Source organism: Carassius auratus, unplaced genomic scaffold (genome assembly GCF_003368295.1).
Source record: "Carassius auratus strain Wakin unplaced genomic scaffold, ASM336829v1 scaf_tig00042960, whole genome shotgun sequence".
Classification (NCBI taxonomy): Eukaryota; Metazoa; Chordata; class Actinopteri; order Cypriniformes; family Cyprinidae; genus Carassius; species Carassius auratus.
This window is the reverse complement of record NW_020526750.1, coordinates 54,154-76,147: the sequence shown is the minus strand read 5'-3', so window position 1 is coordinate 76,147 and position 21,994 is coordinate 54,154. Positions and strand designations below refer to the sequence as shown.

Sequence of the window (21,994 nt, the reverse complement as noted above, 5' to 3'; positions counted from 1 at the left end):
ACTAAAACATTTAAAAGTGACAGTACCAGGTTTCTTTAAGTACCCGTAGTCCCGAGGTCCCGTTCAAACCCGGTTCAGCGCTATGATTTCCGTGAAGCAGAAAACGAGGACGGAATCTCAAAATCCAGTCATGAAAATGAAACTTACATTTTAATATGGACAGTCATGGAATTTGTCAAAGTTAGCATAAATGAATCAAATCAAATCTCCGTATGGACCAGTATCTGTAAATGTTAAAACGCAAATGTTGCTTGAAATATGAATCCGTGTTCTGCGCGTCTCTGTGTGTATTAATGAATGGCAGAGACGTGCGGGTTTGTTTACTACATAGACTGAAGCGCATAATTTCAGCATCTGAGCTTCAGAGTTCTCTCTCCATCAAGAGATCTTTTCAGTTTCTCACACATGCAAAAGAGAGAGAGAGCGAGAGTCTTACCACGCTGAATCGACACGCTATATGTAAACTATTCTTTATTGTCTTTTCCTGTAAGTTAATAAAGAATTATTCATATTCATTTTTGAACAAGCAGAAGACATAACGGTTTCTCCAGTAGTGGGCGGAGCTAATGCGCAAATGGCAATTTCATTGGCTGGCGCTGATCTAGTACCCTCCCCTGTTTTGATTTCAGCAAATCAGTTTGACCGAACGCAGACAACGTGATTAATATTCATGAACCCAGCAGCTCATCAATTCATAGTGCATTGTATATACATTAGTATGATAGAAGAATTACTACTAATATTATCTTTTAATAATAATTAATATGATCTATTTCTATTTTTTTTACAGAAACCATCAATGACCAAAAATATCATAAGCATCACCACCAGTCTTAAGTTCAGTTAAAATGACAAATATGCATTCATTAGGCCTAAAAGTTAATTTTTACATAAAGGCATTGTGCTAGAAATATTACTATTATTTAGTAAAATGTATGTGATACTACTACTATTGTTGAAATAATTTATAAAACTTTATTTTTTTAAAGAAATAAATCACAATATTTCTTTCACGTTTTAATTTTACTAGAAAATCCCCTTTATTTACCAGAAATAAAATGGTAAATTAAAAGACAAATTAAATTTGGGTGAAACGTGTTTACTGTTTTTCATAATTATATAAATTGTAGAAAAACTTTAAACCAAATTGTAAATAAGTACAAAGAATGGCATTGGTTTTATTTTTAGTGCTAAAAAGTTATTTTTTTTTTATTAGAATATTTTTGTGTTTTGCTTTGGTACCGATAACCATGGATTTTCACTGGTATCGGTACCAAATACTGAAATTTTGATACCGTGACAACACTCCACTGTGCAGAGCGAGAAACTTCCTGTCTCCCACGTAATTCGTGATTACGAGCTAGCTGCATTAAAATGAATTGTTATTTGTTGAAGGACTAAAATGTAATATTCCACTGGTTAGATAACCATAAAATGTTTTTAAACCATTAAAAAATTTGACTCTTGTTATGTTGATTTTTACATATGAACATGTTATGTTTTTATGTTCACATAACACGTTATGTGACTATTCGCAAGTTTTTAATTATGGTAAGCTTGGAAATAATATGTAACGTTTTAATCTAGGCCTGTAGCTATCGAATATTTAAGTAATCGAGTATTCTACCAAAAATTCCATCGATTAATCGAGTAATCAGTTAAAATGCGTTTTTTGCTTAATTAAAGTGCAATATTAATTATCATTTCTGGTCACCATTACATCTGCATTAATATAAAATCATCAAAAAATAAAAACAAAACTACGATGTATTTAAATAACTGTGTTTAACGTGACAAATTTCATCTGGTACAACACTAAAGCCCATCAATTTGTTTAATGTGAATAGTACTTACCGGTACTTCATTTCAGACCCATATTATTGCAGCCTTCTTGCTGCCAATACCACCACACCTTCACTCTCTGCCTTTGCACTGAAAACATTGATTTCAAAGTATGACAGCAATTTGTCAGTATGAATTTTAAATAAGACAACGTGAGGAGCAAATAACTGTAAAATGTTAACTAACGTTAAACAACCATTATAAACGCTCTTCAGCCCCTTTGTTTAACATTCGGCGGGTTTAATAAACTTGATCAGCATCAGATGGGACATTCTAGATGAAACCTACAGATATTCAGTAACACTGAACACAAAGGATAAAGTGTTTTAATGCAGTGAATGCGTGTTCGCTTTACCTCGCTTCAGATCTGTGTAGGGAGTGACGGTTAGAGATCAGCTTCTCTCTAACGGTAACATTAGTTTGAAAATAACGTTACACTTTGCGGGACTTGTCTTACGCTGTGTTAATGTGATAAACCACAAAAATACTTCTTAATTTACCAATGACGAACTGTTGTCTATAACACTGCATATTTAACACTTTACACCGTTGATAACTTTGATATAACTTAATGGTGCGTTATCACCTTGCTCCTGTGCTAACCTTAGCTAGAGTTACACACATTTTGATAATTAAGCTTGTTAATTTTCAGATAAAGTTGACTTTAGAGTGCTTTAAATGGGATTAAAGAAGCTCGAAATGCTTAACGTTAACGTACCTGTATTTTTTACCATGACCGCGTCGTGTCTCGCGAATAACGTTAATCCTGCTGTGATCCCATCAGCGAGTGAGTGAGCGCGGTCCAGTGTGGATGAGCGGAGTGCACGTGACGTGACTGACTGAAAAATGCGCGCGATTTTTGAAAAACACACGGATATTATTTTGTTGAGTAAAATAATTACTTTTTTACTCTGTTTGAAAACACGAATTATGTTCATTATTCTTTTAAATATTTTGTGGTCAGCCATTTATACTTAAAAAGAATAGATTGTATGGTAGATTCAATAAATTAATATGTATTCTGTTCTGAGTTCTGCTTAACCTAAATAGCTTTTGAGTTCAAATCACAAATTAAGATGAAATAATCTTTTACATTTTTAAATTAAATTAATTAACTTCAATTGGCAAATTTCACTTTTACAGTGTATGCCATTCACGTAATACCCCGAAGTGACTTCAATAAATTCAAAAAGATGTATAATTAATAATTATAAATTACATTCAGGTATATCAGGTATAAATCAATATTGTTCTAAAATTGTTTTCTCTCAACATTGAGAAAATTAATTGAGTACAAATAAAGTCTTAAAGATGTTCAGATATCATTGTGCTAAGAACATTATCTATCAACCTTACAAGTACAGATAACTTCCTAAAGACTGTAATGATGAGACAGAGAGATTCGGATCCATGTGCAGAACTTTTAATGAGAATGGTCAGACAGGCAATGATCAGTAACAGCGTCAGGCATGTGGGGATAATCAGAATCAATAACAGGAACAAGCAGATGTCGGGGGCAGGCAGCAGAGAATCAGAGTCGGTATAAACAATCCAAAGGTCAGGTAAAAAAGGGAAACACAAGGAAAACGCTCGGAAATGTCAGACTGGCTAAACAAGACTTCGCAGTGAGTGAGAGTGAGTGTGCTGCTTATATGTGTGTGTAAATGAGGTGCAGGTGTGGCAAGGAGATTGATTGAGGAATGATGTGCAGGTGTGGCAGGGTGATTGTGATGCAGAGACTAATGGGAAATGTAGTTAGGGTGTGGTGCAACAGATAAGAGGTGCTAGAGTCCAAGTGGCATCTGGTGGTTGATGGGTGGAATGGTCCTGATTGGAGTGCCCTCTACAAAAGTTCATGGGCACTCCATGTAATGATCGTGACAAAGACATTCAGAGAACGTTGTTCTAAGAACGTTTTCTAGTGACCCTATAAGAACATTCATCAAGTACAGATAATGTCCTAAAGACGTTCCGAGAATGTTGTTCTAAGAATGTTTACTGTCAACCTTCTAAGAACATTCATCAAGTACAGATAACGTCCTAAAGACGTTCCGGGAACATTGGTCTAAGAACGTTTTCTAGAGACCTTATAAGAACATCCATCAAGTACAGATAACGTCCTAAAGACATTCCAAGAACATTGTTCTAAGCACGTTTTCTGTCAACCTTAGAAGAACATTCATCAAGGACAGATAACGTCCTAAAGACGTTCCGGGAACATTGGTCTAAGAAAGTTTTCTGTCAACCTTAGAAGAACATCCATCAAGTACAGATAACGTCCAAAAGACATTCCAAGAACGTTGTTCTAAGAACGTTTTCTAGCGACCTTATAAGAACATTCATCAAGTACAAATAACGTCCTAAAGACATTCCGAGAACGCTGTTCTAAGAACGTTTTCTGTCAACCTTAGAAGAACATTCGTCAAGGACAGATAACGTCCTAAAGACGTTCCGAGAACGTTGTTCTAAGCACGTTTTCTGTCAACCTTAGAAGAACATTCATCAAGGACAGATAACGTCCTAAAGATGTTCCGGGAACATTGGTCTAAGAACGTTATCTGTCAACCTTAGAAGAACATTCATCAAGTACAGATAACATCCTAAAGACGTTACAAGAACGTTGTTCTAAGAACGTTTTCTAGCGACCTTATAAGAACATTCATCAAGTACAAATAACGTCCTAAAGACGTTCCGAGAACGCTGTTCTAAGAACGTTTTCTGTCAACCTTAGAAGAACATTCGTCAAGGACAGATAACGTCCTAAAGACGTTCCGAGAACGTTGTTCTAAGCATGTTTTCTGTCAACCTTAGAAGAACATTCATCAAGGACAGATAACGTCCTAAAGACGTTCCGGGAACATTGGTCTAAGAACGTTTTCTGTCAACCTTAGAAGAACATCCATCAAGTGCAGATAACATCCTAAAAATGTCACAAGAACGTTGTTCTAAGAACGTTTTCTAGCGACCTTATAAGAACATCCATCAAGTACAAATAACGTCCTAAAGACGTTCTGAGAACACTGTTCTAAGAATGTTTTCTGTCAACCTTAGAAGAACATTCGTCAAGGACAGATAACGTCCTAAAGACGTTCCGGGAACATTGGTCTAAGAACGTTTTCTGTCAACCTTAGAAGAACATTCATCAAGGACAGATAACGTCCTAAAGACGTTCCGGGAACATTGGTCTAAGAATGTTTTCTGTCAACCTTAGAAGAACATTCATCAAGTACAGATAACGTCCTAAAGACGCTACAAGAACGTTGTTCTAAGAACGTTTTCTAGCGACCTTATAAGAACATTCATCAAGTACAAATAACGTCCTAAAGACGTTCCGAGAACGTTGTTCTAAAAATGTTTTCTGTCAACCTTAGAAGAACATTCATCAAGTACAGATAACGTCCTAAAGACGTTACAAGAACGTTGTTCTAAGAACGTTTTCTAGCGACTTTATAAGAACATTCATCAAGTACAAATAACGTCCTAAAGACGTTCCGAGAACGTTGTTCTAAGAACGTTTTCTATTAACCTTACAAGAACATTACCAACGTTATAAGAACGTTCCCAAAACATTATTTTAATAACGTTTTGTACTAACATTTACACAACCTTTAAAGAAGGTTAGTGAATGTTGTGGGAACGTTCCCTGTTAGCTGGGAAGGATCTTTGAAAATATTTTATCTTGAAATATCCATGTAGAACTCAGAATCGAGAATGCTTCTTTTGAAATATAACATTAACACATTTTGCGTGAGTGGATAAATCTAGCAGTGTAAGAAAAATGTCATTTACAAAACATTGTGATTCTTAGATGTGAAACACCCTTGACATAATCTGTTGGCATGCAAAAATAGTCATAAATGTTTTAGCACAACTATTTACACAAATGATATGATAATTATATATTTCGTCACTTGCATAGAAAATTCATTACCAGTTTATCAGGGTCAAAAGGAAATGATGATAATAGTTGAAACATCCTTAGTTTGTACTTTTTTTTTTCTTTTGTGAAAAGCTGCTGGTGCTTTCATTTTTTAGTAAACCATTTAACATTACATGATGGCTACAAAATAGTCAAATAGTCAAAGTGTATGTTTTCTGTTCTAGGTAAGATCATTTACACAAGGTGTTATAAATAGTTAGAAATAAATAATTAGAAAATAGTATTTCTGTTGAATGAGAAAAGTTCAGTCATGCATTTAAAAAAGTTTTCTGATGTAGAAATGATGTGTTTGTCAAACACATCCAAAGAGTTTTCTACTCGTGTAAGAAAAGTACTTGGGTGCATAAATGATCTATAGAAACAATGCTGGTCAAAACATTTTTTAAGACAATAGACTGTGCCTTGCTTTAGTGAGACACAATGTGTACTCTATGTTTAAAATGGTAGGTGTAACTATTTTACTGAGTTTAAACAAAATGTTTATTTGTTCTTTTACAGTACACATACTACCTACAGGCTAGATTAAAATGAAAACATTTCTTACATAACAGCACAAAGTAAAAAAAAACAACAAAAACGATTTTGCTCATACTTTAGGTTTACTCAGATGGGCATGTTTTTGTGACGTATCAGGACACAACTCTGTATAATGACATGGGTATGACACAGGTATTACAAGGAGAGGGTGACTTATGACGACATAACCCATGTACCCATTTTTCAAAACACTTATAAATCATACAGAATGAGTTTTTTTGAGAAAGTAAAAATGCACAAAGTTTCCTGTGAGGGTTAGGGTTAGGTGTAGGGTTGGTGTAGGGCCATAGAATATACAGTTTCTATAGTATAAAAACCATTACACCTATGGGATGAACACACTTTACACAAAAACAAACGTGTGTGTGTGTGTGTGTGTGGTTCAGGTATACCCTACGTTATGGGGACAGTGATCTCACATTCTTGTGGATTTTTTTTGTTCCTATGAGGAAACAAGCTTATAAATCATACAGAATTAAGTTTTTTGAAAATCATAAAATGAACAAAGTTTTCTGTAAGATGTAGGTTTATGTGTAAGGTTGGTGTATGGTGATTGAAAATACAGTTTGTACTGTATAAAAACCATTGGATGTCCCATAAAACATGGAAACCCAATGTGTGTGTGTGTGTGTGTGTGTGAGAGAGAGAGAGAGAGAGCGCTCAAAGAATCAGCTAAAGTGTTGATTCGTTGGCTAAACCACTGCTTATTTAAAATTTGTTTGTCTTGCCATATCATGTTATGTACAGTACTTTGATTTATTTTAAGCAATATTGTTCAGCACCATGGTCAACCATTGTTGTTTTATTGTGCTTCATGAACTGAACTAAAGCATGATTCTGTGCATATAATATGAGGTGGATGTTTTAAAGCCACTAACACATCCACTGTCAGTTAGACCCCACAACCTCCTTCTCCGTCAGAAGTAAATTGTTAGGTGAGGTGGATTTGGTGGATAGGGACGGTGAGCAAGGATGTTGCATCATTTTTAACTTAAGACTCCTCATACGTATATCTATTCAACCTACAGATCAGTTTATAATTATCCTACAGAGGTGTTAGCATACACACATACATATGAGGTTGAAAGAACATGCCCAAACATAACACCTGTTCAGAAGCATATAGAAAGTGTGATGGGTAATGTTCTTGGTGAACTCTTTAATTGAACTGAACTGTTTAGAGGTTTGAGATGGAAACGTGTCTGGATATCCTCCCACCCCCAAACAAACCACATTACCATTAACAAACATTATACCGGACTACACCGACTAAATTACAGGAGGAAAACAGACAGGGCAGAAGCTTTGGGCTCTGGCGCCTAGAAAACAAGGAAGCAAGGAACGCCACAGAAACCCCCACAGCTCTGGTTATGTTACAATTAGGTGTGTGTGCTAACGAAGGATAAAGTGCTAGAGGAGGATCTGGAACAAATGAGTAGTTTACTGGATGACGAAGGAGATTACAGACTATATACAGTACAAACATTAACTTCACAATAACAGCATTAACTTCACAATAATAGCATTAACATCACAATATACATAGACAGATGCACATTCAATCACGGATGAAGAAGAACTAAACAGACAGGGTATTTAAGCAAACAGAAGGTGATGAGGGAACTGGATACAGGTGGGGAATAATCAATTAACCAAAACAAGAAAACAAAGGTGACCAAATAAGGAAACAAAAGTTCATTAACGTACTCCATGAGGGAGCAGAGGAGTCGGCGCCGTTCGCCAGGGGGCCGGAGCCTGCTGCCTCCGTGAAGGAATCTGGAGGAGCAGGGAATGGGGGACTCCTGCCAGCTGCTCAAAACCGGAGGAGCCGTTGCCGTCCACTGGGCGGCGGAGGAGTGTCGTGCCGTCTGCCGAGGGCTGTCCAGTGCCACCGCCAGGCACCGCGGAGGAGATCACCCAGCTGGTGGAGGGACGAGCAGAAGTAGGTCTGGGAACCGGAATTTTTTTTTTTCTCTCTCCCCTCTCCCGTCTCTGTCGCTCCTCCTTCCATCTCCTTTTCTCTCGCCTCGTCTGTCCTACCCCCAGGTCCCCGTGAGCGGTCCCCCCCCAAGGGAGGGGGGGGGGAGTAGAGCGCAGTCTCGATGGTACCCCACGGCCTGCGAGGAGCGATGGGGGTATGGGACGAGTGGGGCGGGGCCGAGAGACGTGGGAACGAGGAGTGAGGCCAGGTGTAGTGATTGGAGATGAGCTGCACCTACGCCCCACCACTGGTCTCGAGTCCCACGTAGGAGATGGAATGTTATAAAACTGGAGCGACGACCGTGAAGGACGAGAGAGGACCAGGCCTGGGCCTTATTTTATGTTTTGGTTTTTATTTGCGTGCATCAGTCGTCCGTGAGGGGCTGATGCGCTGTTTTGTTTATTTTGTGATTATTAAAGTTTCATTTGATTGTCCGCCGGTTCCCGCCTCCTCCTTCCGCATGAATATGGAGTTATAATATTATTACAGTCAGATTTGACATCTGTTTGATCTTTTGATTTACACACACCTCTGTCATGTCAATCAGGGGTGACAGGACCCAGTGACATGGCAGTCACTGTAACAGACAGGTAATATAGCCATAAATCAATCCAAATCTGACCATGTACACATTTGACATGTGACAACCTGTCAATCAGTGCTGACTGGAACCCCAATAAATTATGCCATACAACAGGGTCATAAATCATCAATTTGACACAAAGGATATGATAACACTACTAATAATTATAATAAACAAATATATTATTGAATAAGAGTGTGACAACTTTTAATTCTAATTTTTATTTAAGAACCTATAAAATAAAAATGAAAGCCTATTTATATTACTATTTACAGCAAATTAATGTTTGTCTCAAATAGATTTTTGATGAATATTTTTAACTACTTAATAAATAACTTAGACCAAATATAGATGAAGATTTTTTTCTGTCATTCATTCTTGTCTTTCTTTGTAGGATCTCGAGAACAAAATAATCAAATTTCTAAAGAAAGAATTGGAAAAGTTTAAGAAAATATTACAAAAAGAGGACATGCAGTACTTTGTGAAGGACTTTAATGAGAACAGATGCAGTATGAAAGAAGCAGCTCTTGATCTCACGCTCTACTTCCTGAGAGAGATGAAGGAAGAAGAAGCTGCTGATACTCTAGAAGGTAAGAGATTCGTAATCATCTGTCAGACTGTCAATTATAAATGTAGAGAGAAAATAAGATTAAACAATATCTGTATTTTTGTTTCTGTTTAGATGAACTGTTCTTCATTCATCAGCTAAAGTGTAGCCTAAAGAAGAAGTATCAATGTGTGTTTGAAGGAATTGCAAAGCAAGGTGACTCTACACTTCTGAAGAACATCTACACAGATCTCTATATCACTCAGGGTTGTAGTGAACAGGTCAATACTGAACATGAGGTGAGACAGATTGAAGTTGCTTCCAGACGTCATGAATCACAGGAGATACAGGTTGAGTGCAAACATTTGTTTGAAGCACCTGAACAAGACAAGCAGATCAGAACTGTGCTGACAAAAGGAGTTGCTGGCATCAGAAAATCAGTCTCTGTGCAGAAGTTTGTTCTGGATTGGGCCGAAGGAAAATAAAATCAAGATATCAGGTTAATATTTCCTCTTCCATTTAGAGAGATGAACTTAAAAGGGCAAGAACAACTAAGTTTGATGGACCTTATAACTCAGTTTTTCCCAGAGACAAAACGACTGAACTTTGCAAAAAGAAATCAATTCAAAGTCTTGTTCATTCTTGATGGATTGGATGAATGTCGACTTCCTGTAAACTTTAAGGATAATGAGACGTGGTCTGATGTTTCATCACCAGTCTCTCTGGATGTTCTCCTGACGAACCTCATCAAGGGAAATCTGCTTCCTTCTGCTCTCATCTGGATCACCAGCAGACCAGCAGCTGCCAGTAAGATTCCTCCTGACTGTATCGACCGGCTGACAGAGATACAAGGATTCAATGATGCACAAAAGGAGGAGTACTTCAGAAAAAGATTCACGGATGAGAATCAGGCCAAAGAAATCATTGATCATGTTAAACAATCAAATAGTCTCTTTATCATGTGCCACATCCCAGTCTTCTGCTGGATTTCAGCCACTGTTCTCCAGAACATTTTAGAGGAGAAAAGAAAAAATGTTGTGAAAAACAATCAGGCTGATGATGCCTCCAAAACACTGCAGGCGTCAAATACTGAAGACACTCCTAAGACTCTGACACAAATGTACACACACTTCCTCAGATTTCAGATCCAGCAGAGCAGACGAAAGTATGATGGAGAACATACACCAGATGTTTCCTGGGATAAAGATGCCATCTTTTCACTGGGGAAACTGGCATTTGATCAGCTGGAAAGAAACAATGTGATCTTCTATGACACAGATCTGGAAGCCTGTGGTATTGACGTCTATAAGGCATCAGTGTACTCAGGCATGTGTACCCAGATCTTTAAGGAGGAAACAGGGATCCTTCTTGGTACCATGTACTGCTTCGTTCACTTGAGTATTCAAGAGTTTATTGCAGCCCTTTATGCACATCTGTTTCTAGACATCAACAAGAAATGTGTGTTTGATCAAGACTCTACAGAACAGGAAAACAAAAGTGAAACCATGATTCATTTGCTCAAGACTGCAGTGGACAAGGCACTAGAGAGTGATAATGGACACTTGGATCTTTTTCTTCGATTCCTCCTTGGTTTATCACTCCGGTCCAATCAGATACTCTTACAGGGTCTGTTGACACAGCAAAAAAGAAATTACACAAGCAAAAGGGAAATAGTTCAGTACATTAAGCAGAAATTAGAGTCTAATCTGTCTCCAGAGAGATCCATCAATCTGTTCTACTGTCTGAATGAACTGAACGACCAAACTCTGGTGGAAGACATTCAGACCCACCTTAGCAAAGGAAGTCTCTCATCTGCTGATCTTTCACCTGCCCAGTGGTCTGCTTTGGTCTTTGTGTTGTTGACATCAGAGGAGGAGCTGGAGGAGTTTGAGCTTCAGAAATTCAAGAAATCAGACGAGTGTCTCATTAGATTATCAGCAGTCATCAAAACCTGCAAAAGAGCTCTGTAAGTTATTTAATATATTTTGTCGTTTTTTTTTCTCATCTTAAAATTGCATTCATTTACACTAACTTTTTCATGGATTGGTTTGTATCACTGTACAGTTTGGTATGTGCTATTTTTATGGACAAACTATACTTTCAATTAAACATACAGAAAATAAGAATATTCTATCTAACTACAAGCAACAGCATAAATAAATACAATGGAGATACAAATAATAGATTTGAAAAAGATACAAATAAGAGAAACAGTAATTAAATGTAAAACAGCATTGTAATTTTACTGTAGAAATTAAAGATTAATATGTATTAAAGTTTATTAAAGAGTGATTTATCTGTTGTTGCTGTTCAATTAATATTAAGAAAATGCACTGACATCATTTTTGTGTGAAATTCTCCATCCAAACACAATACTTCAGAGAGAGTGTTATGAAATGCGGGTTTGCATTCTTCGGATGAACGCACACATCATTTTATTATAAAACACATTGTTCCATAGTTATTTCTACTCCAATATGCAGTTCAACTTCTTAAACCTCTGCCATAAAAGAGATTTACTCTTGCATAACCTCAATGTGGAAAATTATTAAACTCCAGATTCTCCACCTCAAGACACTCATCCAGATAATAGAGCAGCACTTTTAAACTCATTGCCATTAATGATATAAACCTATTATTCATTTACATATTTTATTCAAGCATTCTAATTTGTTTGATGTAGGAAATTTTAATCAATACAATTCTTATATATGTATATATGATGTATATTTACTGTTCATATAAAAATAATTGCCGTAAATTTATTTAAAAAATGTATTACATGTATCTAACTGTGATTTTATTTATTTTTCTTGTAGGTTAAATGATTGTGGCTTAACAGACAAAAGCTGTCCAGCTCTGGCTACAGTTCTTGGATCAGATACTAATCTGAAAGAGCTGAACATAAACAATAATTATCTGCAGGACTCAGGAGTGAAGCTGCTCTGCAATGGCATGAAGAATATTAATTGCAAATTAGAGATACTGAGGTAAGTTTGTGTAATAATCCCTAGTGTTTGGTTAGAATACAGATCCATCTGTTAACGTGGACCTAGATCATTTGCCACATAATTGAGGACAGAACTGCTTCAGCTCAGTAAAATCCGCAGGCTTTAATTCCAGCATGAACTCTACATTCCAGGGCCCTCATTTATTAACAGTACATACGCACAGATGTGTGTGTAATGAGTGTGTAAGAACAGTTTCATGCAAAGTGTGGGATCTTCCAACTTGATCTACAAACCCGATTCCAAAGTTGGGACACTATACAAATTGTGAGTAAATTGTGAGTTCTCATGAACTTATATTTTGTTCACAATATAATGTAGATAACATATCAAATGTTTAAAGTGAGACATTTTGAAATGTCATGCCAAATATTGGCTCTTTTTGGATTTTATGAGAGCTACACATTCCAAAAAAGTTGAGACAGGTAGCAATAAGATGCTGGAAAAGTTAAATGTACATATAAGGAACAGCTGGAGGAGCAGTTTGCAACTTATTAGGTCAACTGGCAACATGATTGGGTATAAAATTAGCTTCTCAGAGTGGCAGTGTCTCTCAGAAGTCAAGATGGGCAGAAGATCACCAATTCCCTCAATGCTGTGGCGAAAAATAGTGGAAAAATATCAGGAGTTTCTAAGAGAAAAATTGCAGAGTTTGAAGTTATCATCATCTACAATGCATAATATCATCCAAAATCACTGGAACAATCTCTGTGCTTAAGGGGCAAGGCAGGAAAACCATACTGGATGACCATGATCTTTGGGCCCTAAAATGGCACTACATCACATATAGGAATGCTACTGTAATGGAAATCACAACATGGGCTCAGGAATACTTCCAGAAAACATTGTCGGTGAACACAATCCACTGTGCCATTCGCCGTTGCTGGCTAAAACTTTATAGGTAAAAAACGAAGCCATATCTAAACATGATCCAGAAGCGCAGGCGTTTTCTCTGGGCTCAAAGCTAATTTAAAATGGACTGTGGCAAAGTGGAAAACTGTTCTGAGGTGAGACGAATCAAATTGTGAAGCTTTTTTTTTTTTTTGGAAAACTGGGATGCCATGTCATCCAGACTAAAGAGGACAAGGACAACCCAAGTTGTTATCAGCGCTCAGTTCAGAAGCCTGCATCTCTGATGGTATGGATCGGGGTACTGAAATGGCCAGCCTGCAGTCCAGATCTTTCACCCATAGAAAACATTTGGTGCATCATAAAGAGGAAGATGCAACAAAGAAGACCGAATTCAGTTGAGCAACTAGAAGCCTGTATTAGACAATAATGGGACAACTTTCCTATTCCTAAACTTGAGCAACTTGTCTCCTCAGTTCCCAGATGTTTGCAGATTGTTATAAAAAGAAGAGGGGATGCCACACAGTGGCCTTGTTCAAACTTTTTTGAGATGTGTTGATGCCAACATATTTTTCCCTTAAAATTATACCTTTTCTCAGTTAAAAAAATTGATATATAATTTGTTGTGTTCTGAATAAAATATTGAAATATTAAATTTCCACATAATTGCATTATGTTTATATTCACAATTTGTACAGTGTCCCAACTTTTTTGGAATCGGGTTTGTATCATCTACCACCGACCGGATTGCTGCTCTACTCCACAACTCTTCGATGTAAATTGTTTTCATTGTTACAAGGACATTTTTTAATTCTTTCTGCTGTTTTTTTTTGTTTTTGTTTTTTACTAGAGACTGCTGAATGAAAAAAAAATATACAGTATGTGACTTTCGTAATGGGGCTATCATCATCATCACCAGTATTTGTCAACTGTCGGCTAAAACATTTTTGTCTTTATGCAGTCTGAAGAACAACTGTATCACAGAAGGAGGATGTCATGTTCTGGCTGCAGCTCTAAATTCAAACCCTTCAAATCTGACAGAGCTGGATCTGAGTGAGAATGAACTAGGAAACCCAGGAATGAAGATCATCTTGACTTTGTTTAAAAATGTACAGTGTAGACTGGAAAAGCTGAAGTAAGTATTTTAAAAGTGTAACCCATTAATTACCCAGACTGCACTGACCCACCACAGTTTCCAGTGAGTTAGTACTTTTTCAAAGTTCTGGAACTTTCTGGGGCGTGACTTGGGTGCTAAACCTGCTGATTGGTTGAGTTCAAGCAACATTGTGATTTCAACCACCATTTATTCGGATCATTTTCAAAATATTACTGTTGTGTCATGAAATGTAATTTTAAAAGTATTTCAGGCGAGAATGTAGTTGTTTAAAATTCAAATCTGTGGTTTATTTATAAAGACAGTGACTATTTAAAAATGTGTTTTGCCGATCTCGGACACGGTGAGCTCCACGCGATCAGCACAAGCTCAGTGCTCATGTATCTGCCGAGAGCAGCCTCACCTCTGCTAGTCCTTTTGACATTTGCCGCTGGCTCTGATGTCTCTTTAGTGGTTAAACATAAAATATAATTTGTTTGGGGTAAATCTAACAAGTAATCTTTGGTCTGATTTAATTTATGTTAAAATGAAATTAAAAAGAGGCAATTGATAGATTATATTGTTTCATTGTAATGGCTGTATATACACACTTTCCTGAACTAAGTACATTTCTGCTGCTATTATTTTTAAATGAAAGGAGGCATTGATATTTGATATCCTATTTTATTTTATTGTAAATATGCAGTAAGCACAATAGCAGTAGCCAAGGCGAGCTGACTGATGTGATCAAGTAAGCTGCTGTTTACAGAATTATCGGATTTGCGGACATCACACTCCCGAGTCGAATCCGCAAAATCCGAAACTACAGTCCAAAATGTATGTACTTTGTCTTGAGAAATGTGTGCAGACCTACGTCACCAGTCTATTTGCCTAATCTTCCTGGTACTTTAGACCGAGGTGGAAATGCATAAAGCAACAGGTCTGGGGGGAAAAAAGTTCCTTGGGAAAAAAGTTCCTGGTATAATTGTTCCGGGTAATTTAGGTGGAAACCCAGCATAATAGTAGTAAGGCTGTGTATACTTGTCCTGACAATTGCAATTTTAGCTGTATTATTTGTGTCCCCTTCAAAAATTGCTAAATTGATTAATGTAATTTTTTTAGACCAATTTGGAGTAGTCACCGTTACGTCACTTGCAGCTGCACATGCGTTGTGGTGGCAGAAAAACCCTGGGAACAAGTAGAAGGAAACGGGTAAAATCCATGGAATAAGGGAAAAAAAAATGTTCTTGTGCTTTTGGACATCAGAATCAGAATACAAATCATTCTTATAAAATAATGTCATCAAAGATGCCATTTGAAGCTAAACGCAGACGTTTAAACTGACAAATAGAGCTGTAGTCAAGTCCAGCTTTGGCGAGTCCAAGTCAAGTCCAAGTCCAGGACTAGTCGAGACCGAGTCAAGACCGAGTCCAAAGAGGTTCGAGTCCAAGTCAAGTCCAAGTCCAAAAGTTTCGAGTCCAAGTCCAAGACCGAGTCCAAATGAAAGAAAAAAGGGTCCTCTTCAAGACCACATACTTAACTACTGATAATGTTTGTGATGCGAGAGAAAGCATATCTCCTATTCTAAGAAAATCATTTTACATTATTATTTGTAATGATCAAAAAGCATGTGCAAAGTAACAACTCCTGTTGACAGGGGTCTCCAAACTAGATCCTGGATGGCCAATGTCCTGAAAAGTTTAGCTCCAACTGGCCTTAAAACACCTGGAAGATTAGTGTGACTAGTAAGAGCTTGATTAGGTTCAAGTGTGTATAATTAGGGTTAAAGCTAACAGGGGCGTTAAACAAGATCCCGGGCCCTATGCATAGGCAGTCCTGATGGGCCCCCATGCCCCCAACCCATGAAAATATCCAGGTAAAAAATATATATTTCAGATTCATACTTTTCAAGGGCCCTCTCTTCCTTTGGGGCCTTGGTAATGAGTACTGGTTTTACCCCCAGTCCGACCCTGGGAGCTTAACTTGGATAAACAAACAAAGTTTGGAACTGTAAGGTCAAATAATTTTTATGTACTTTATTTTTTGTTGAGATTATATCTGTGGTCAAAAATGTATATGACTATGCCTAATTGGCACAGTGCACAGACACACGCAAAGCTCGGGATATGACAAAAGCGTGCAGCAAGGCTAGAATGGATACATTTGGCTCTACTGGACATGCGCACATAAATACAACAGAATTTTTGTCATACTGTACGAGTGCTTGCATAGACTAGTCGAGCTCTGTCGGAAACAATCGACTACTCTAGCATGCATTAACTATAATGCATACAAAGTGTTTGCAAGTACGACGTGAATTTTAGAATTACAATATTGCGTGGAGCTGTTACTATATGACCTTATCTATGTTGCATGTAAAAATAAAATATGTAATGTAATAATTAGGGTTGTGCCTGAAGCCGAATACCTTATTCGGAATGGCACGGATAATGGCTTAAAAAACGAATAACGCACAAGAAATAATTCTGCCTGAATACTCGGCTAAAGCTGACACAGTCTGGTGTTTGCTAGATAACAGGTGAGCCAGGGCATCAGCGCCAGAAGTGAATGAATGTAAACTTTATGAGTGAAAAGAGCGCGAATCAAACACTGCATTGTTGTCGCCTCTCTGTGCATCTCTCAGAAATCAGAGCGTTGCAAGAGTAATTTTACCTATAATAATACATCATAGCTACACGTTATATTATTTGTATATATTTAAAAGGCAAATATTGAAAGCTTAGGCTACCATATGATACGAATGAATGGAATAAGCACAGCGCGCTCAACAATCAAACAGCAGCGCTGCGCGTCTCAGTCTCTCAAAAACCAAATCAGTTCTCTCTCAAGAGTAGGCTAATAATCAGCTTAGATACGGATACATTGTCTACTTGTCCTACATGTTTGCATATTTACCTTTTGCTGGTTTGTGCGGAACACACACATCTGTTTAGTGAAGTTCATTAACATTAAGACTCGCTCAAAATGTTCTGCGTAATGAAAATGTGTGCATTGAATGGATTCAGTCGTGTTCAAATGATAACTAAACGTTTGTCATGACATCTCTCTACTTGCATGATAAATTTTATATTAGAAATTTATAATTATTTCAGTTTAACACGGCATACTTTTTCAGTGATAACTACGAAAAAATATATAAAAAGTCATAACAGTCTTATCAAGTAACTGTACGATGTTGTATCCGAATGCAGATACGAAACATTTTGTGATTGTTACAGATACAAATACTGGCTGTTACATGAAAATGTAAATATGTAATGTCATAATTATAAAGTTTTTAAAATTTACATATGTAATTGTTGCATAAGGCTATACATTAATACGCGTTTATTGATAAAAAAAGGCTATCTAGGTGTAGACGTAAATAAAACACAATCTAACAGGTAGAAAATTAAATTAGAAACATCTAAACTTTTCAGGTCGCAGTAAGTGCACCGCTGGTCGAGACCAACTAGAAGACTTGGCGAGTCCAATGGCCAAGTCCGAGACAAGTCCGAGTGCAAATTCAACGAGTCAGAGACAAGTCCGAGACGACAGAAAAATGTCTCGAGTCCGGACTCGAGTCCAAGACCGGACTCGAGTACTACAGCCCTACTGACAAACTATGGATGAAACCTGCTATTGAGAAAGCCAACGTACTGAAATCCTATTTAAACTTCTTCTTATTCTTCTGACCCAAAATTTTGCAACTGCTACTCCTCCTAGAGCTTTAACTCTACAGACTCCAAACTCAGCCCAGCTCTTCAGCCTATACCCGCCGGTGTGCTATATCTTTTCTAACTGATTGGACTTATGATTTTCATAAAAATGAAGATTAAAAATCATAAAAATCCCATAGACTTTCATTGACAGGATGTTCAGATGACCCAAGCTCCAAATCCCATTAGACTCAATCAAGCTCATCTATCTATCTATCTATCTGAATAATTCTATCTATCTATCTATCTATCTATCTATCTATCTATCTATCTATCAATATGACTATTTATATCTATCTATCTATCTATCTATCTATCTATCTATCTATCTATCTATCTATCTATCTATCTATCTATCCTAACAACATGCTAATCATGCTAAAATCATGCTAGTCGCATGCTAGTCATGCTAGAAACATGCTAGTCGCATGCTAATCATGCTAGAAAAATGCTAGAAAAATGCTAGCAACATGCTAATCATACTAAAATCATGCTAGCAACATGCTAGTCATGCTAGAAACATGCTAACAACATGCTAATAATGCTAAAATCATGCTAGCAACATGCTAATCATGCTAGCAACTTGCTAGTTGCATGTTAGTTATGCTAGAAACAAGTTAGCAACATGCTAGCAACATGCTAATCATGCTAAAATCATGCTAGCAACATGCTAGTCGCATGCTAGTCATGCTAGAAACATGATAGCAGAGAGAGTTAAGGCTGCCTTGTCTCCAAAAATTTGATTGATGAGGGTCATAAAAGCCATCTGTTGGACACCTGTTTGTACACCCCCTCCCCTCCCTGTACACCCCGGTGACCTAAATATGAACTTATGAACCTAAGAAGGAATTTCGGTGAGGGTGGGGAAAATGTGTTGGGAGACTATGTGCTTTTTTTTTAAACTCTGAAAAGGGATGAAATCATGAAAATGGTATAAGGGAAGTTTTTATTAAGGTTTTAAGTGCACAGTGCATTTCAAGAAAAAGGTTTTAAACACATATGAAATGGAAACAATGTAATGATCGTTTTAGTAGTTGGAAAGGTGTAAAACGTTGTTAAAGTTGTAACAAATTAAAGAAAACTAGGTTACTGGTTATTTATCTAAAACAACTAAACAAGTCAAAAGCTAACAGATATGTTTTCGTTAAGCAACACGCGAAAAAGATGTGAGAGCTTGTAGCATTACAATTTAAAAAGGTGTTTTGTTACCAGCTAGAAAAGAAAGCATTTATCACTTAAACCTTACCTCAAACTAAAAAAGAAACGAATGTAAAGCGGCGATACAAACCAGAAAACTTGGCGTTATGTCACAATGTTATAAAAAGTTAAAACAAAAAAAGATGGTAGGCATTACGCAGATCTAAAATAAAATCCATCAGACAAGATACTTGTCAAACCTATGTTGTACTTTACCACTAACCACCATTTTAAAAAGCGAGACTGTTAGTGACAGAGAGTTAGACGAAAGAAAAAAAGATCTCACAGCAAAGTTTGCGAAGCCTCCGGTAGACACACTTATAATGAGGCTCGGGGAATGCTCCGGAAAAAAAAAAAACACGCCTCCAGCGCTAGAGACTGCCCCCGCTGTAGGCGTGATACCAACATTAAATAGATTTAAATGTTAAAATAATTAAACTAACTAATGAAAACTTTATATCCGTTTAAACATAAGGTCAATTTGGACTTTTTAAATGATGTAGGCCTATACGATTTTTATTTACTTTTAGTCTTAAAAAATAAAAAAATAATAAACAACGGTGAAAAAGCATTATTTGTTTTCAATTTATTAAGTTAATTACTCTAATCTATGACTAGTCTAAATTTAGACTATTGCCGTCGATAGATCTTTTCTTTTTGTTAAGCTTAATTTCTCAAGCTATGACAATTAACACTCACACAAACACACTTTCCTTCTGTCAAGTTTGTGTCACGTTATCTAGTAAATAAAACAGACATATGTAGTTAAAAGTACTCGGTTTAACAATATAGCAGGAAAAGATATAGCAGGAAAGAGATGTCATCTCAACATCGATACGTGAATGTGCCGGGCATCTGGCGTCTGTGTGATTACTGGTGCCTGCATATCAGTTAGACATCAGGCGGCTGTAAAAACATCTAACGGGTTTTGAAATGCTTGTAACTGGCTGGTGAAACTAACTAATTTCAGAGGGTGTTTTATATATATATATATATATATATATATATATATATATATATATATATATATATATATATATATATATGTATATATATATATATATATATATATATATATATATATATATATATGATATTGATAGTTTTATTTTAATTACATTTAATTTTTTATTCAAAAGGTGATTTTCAAACACCAATGCAAACAGGTCATACAAACACACGTACCTTGATTTTCCAAGCCTCAACACACACACACACACCCACACTTTCCTTCTGCCAAACTTGTGTCGTGTTATCTAGTAAATAAACCAGACATATGTAGTTAATAGTAACCCCGTTTAAAAATATAGCAGGAAAAGAAGTATCTCGTCTCAAATCGAAACGTGACAAACTTAGTAGTGATTCTTTAAATCCTGTTTATCAACTCTTTGAGATACTTAATCATTGAAACATTTCTATAGTCACATCTTTATTTAACATTTTCTAAAATGAGATCTGGCTTATTTCTATATTAAGTGTAAGTAAGATGTATTCTTTCGTTGTCATATCTTTTACATTTTATTAAAATAGGTTCAACTGATTCAGGAAGATCACATTTAACACAAAGTCCAGACACATGTTTTTCTTCTTATAAATAATGACTGATTAAGTGCAATGGATCCAATTCTATGGCGAGATCTTCCTTTCTAAACCCAAAATTCTCCTTTCATTTCAAACTGTTCTTTGAATATTATATAAATGTCGTCCTTTATTCTTACCACCCCATTTAATTTGCCACATATCTTTTTATGTTTTTTTTTTTTTTATCACCCCTTTAATTTACTCACTGGCGTATTAAATTTGACGTCTGACATTTTAATGTTTTTATCTGATCCACTACCTTCTATTCCTATATGTGCAGGTATCTATACAAAATAAATATTTGTTTTTGGTCGTATTCTGAACAAACTCTGTAAAATGACTGACAAATTGTCTTGTTGAAGATTCGCCACACTTTAAACTTGATAGTACTGAAAATGAGTCTGAATATATGACTAATTTAGGCATATTAATGTGTTCAACCCACTGAAGAGCCAAAAATATGATAATCATTTCTGTAGTATAAACAGACGGATGATTAGATGTTCTTTCAGGTATTCTATACCTACCCACTTGGAACATATGTGTCCTGTTTCAATATCTTTAGATACATCTATGTATATGAGTTACTTTAAAACTAGGTTAGCCTATATGCTCTTTATTTTTCATCTAAACAAAAGTCCTTGATGTTTTATTTTATTTTAATAAGCCACTCACACTTACTTTAGTAGCCTAAATCATTGAATATGTCTTTTATTTTGTCAATGTAAACTTCTGGCACGAAATTCTACATTCATAAATGTATGTTTCTCAAAACTCCACCCCCCACGTTTAGTGGCATTTAAAGAGGAATTTGTGATGTATTTGGAGACGATAAAAGGAATGAAATGTCCCAAAGCAAGATTTTTGTATTCTTCATTAAAGGACTTTGGTTTCTTAATGTGAAAATCTGTTACTCCCCTACTTTTTCGTTCTTTATCTTTTTCTTCAGTGTTGTTTTATTTATTTATTTTACATTTATTTTGTTTTATGATGTAACGAGTGTGAGCAAAAATTGAGTGTAATCTCAGACCGTATTTGTTAATCTGCCAGTAAAGTACTCCTTTATGTTTTTAATGTTTAAAACTTTGAATAAAAAAGAAATAAAAAACACCCACAA

At 36.3% G+C, this 21,994-nt stretch overlaps 1 pseudogene; it reads left to right on the top strand.

Moving 5' to 3' along the window:
• The first annotated feature begins 8,421 nt into the window (after positions 1–8,421).
• Positions 8,422–14,372, top strand: LOC113086218 (NACHT, LRR and PYD domains-containing protein 4C-like; annotated as a pseudogene).
• Positions 14,373–21,994: the final 7,622 nt, after the last annotated feature.